The following is a 1,901-nucleotide window of genomic DNA, read 5'->3' as shown; positions in this document are numbered from 1 at the left end:
CGAGATAGGACAGGATTGGGAAAGGTACCAATTATGAGAAGGCTACTTGTGGGATTCAAATAAACAACTTTTCTTTATAAGCTTGTATATAAAAGTTATAGATCCTATAGGATGTGAAAAAAATTTGAAAGCCTACTTAGAACTTGAAGTCTTTGGTGTTACCATTTTCCAGCTCTTGAGACAGACATGAGCCTCAAGGTTAGTCGGAGTAAAAGAGGCACGATGATCGCTCATCACTCTGAGGGCATGAGAGAACGTGCTTTCAGAGGGGGCACTCGTGGCAGGCACGGCAAGCATTGCCTTCGCCATGCGAGCCAAGTTGGGCCAGTGGCGTCCAGCGGTTTCCCAAAACACAAGAGGTTTGCAAATTTCATCCTCCAGAGGCGCGGTGAGATATTCTTTCACCTCGTCTTCGATGGGAACGGTCTTGCGGCGCTTTATGAAATGTTGAGGTCGGTCCAGGCACAAGGTCTCTTGAGGTTCGACAATTTCGATTTCGGGATCGAGAGTGGGTTTGAATTTGGTAGCATGCTCAGTGAAGTACGCCACAAGGTCTTCAGGTCCCCATCCGAGGGATTCCATGGTCTGAGCTTTGAGGGCGTTGACTTTGAGACGAGGGTTGAGAATCGCTGTGCAAATGTAGACCGATTTCTTCTGAGCAGCCTCCTGATAATGTATTATTTTCTTGATCATAGGCATTATGGCCACCTTGAGTTCCTTGCAATTAGAATCGGACCACACCTATCAAAGCAAATAAGTTAATCAGTAATGTTATTTCCTAAAAACAAGAAAAAAAATATATTAAACTCACACGTTCAAGCCGCTCAACAAGCCATTGGTAGTCAGGCATAACAAGAGAAAAGGTTGGGTATTGGTGACCTTCGATCGTTTGAGTCACAGTAGCAAGAGGAGCCAGGAACTGAACCAAATTTTCAACCAAGGCCCACTCGTCATGTTCGAGTTTGAAGCACTCAAGTGCTGGATTGCTATTAAACTGATACTCCAAAACCACTCGAAGCTCAACAAAACAAGCAAGGGAGGAGTGAGTTGAAGACCATCGCGTCGAGACTTCATGAACTAAGCCAACCTTCCGTTCTAATTTTGCACAGCTAGCGATGGCGTTATCAAGAGACGTTTTGAGTTGACTGCTGTGTTTAATCTTCTTGTGAAAGCCTTGGATTCGAGTCAAAATACTTGCTATCTCGGTGTTTGAAGTGGGCTCGATGAACAACGGAAGTGAAGAAGGATGCTGAGGAATGGCAGGATCGAGGGCATTCACAGGTGGAGTGGGTGTTTTACGATCAAAGACAGCCATTCCGGCTTTGGCTACAAGGTTTATGACATGAGCTACGCATCCATGGAGGTGTTCAGAAGCATCGAAATGAGGTAACATCGTCGATAAGGCTTGCCCCATCGTCGTATTGTTAGAGGCGTTGTCGGCAGTGATGCAATAAAGGCGTTTGGATATGTGGAAAGACTCGAGGATATGCTTGAGAAGAGAAGCAAGATTGGTACCTGTGCAAAATTATAAAAAAAACATCAGTGAATTTATTTTCATTGAGGATCAAGGAAATCAAATTGAGAACTTGCCTGTATGCGGTCCTTCGATTGGCTTCAAAGCCAAGGTGATAGCTTTCATCTCGAAATCGTCGGAGATCCAATGCGCGGTAACGCCAAGCATTGCGATGTTGGTAGGAGACGTCCACCCGTCGCAAGTAATGCTGATTTGGCTGACAGAAGAGAGTATGTTGATGATGCTCGCTTTGTTCAATCGATAGCTCTCGATGATCCCATCAGAGACAGCAGTACGCCCCAAAAAAGAGAGAAAGCCGCTGGATTGATCATATGGATCCTCTATAGGAACTCGGGGGATGAGCCGCGTTCTGCCCAGATTGGTGCTA

The sequence above is a fragment of the Melampsora larici-populina genome (assembly GCF_000204055.1).
Source record: "Melampsora larici-populina 98AG31 unplaced genomic scaffold MELLAscaffold_17, whole genome shotgun sequence".
Classification (NCBI taxonomy): Eukaryota; Fungi; Basidiomycota; class Pucciniomycetes; order Pucciniales; family Melampsoraceae; genus Melampsora; species Melampsora laricis-populina.
The sequence above is the reverse complement of the archived record's forward strand: the minus strand, read 5'-3'. Positions refer to the sequence as shown.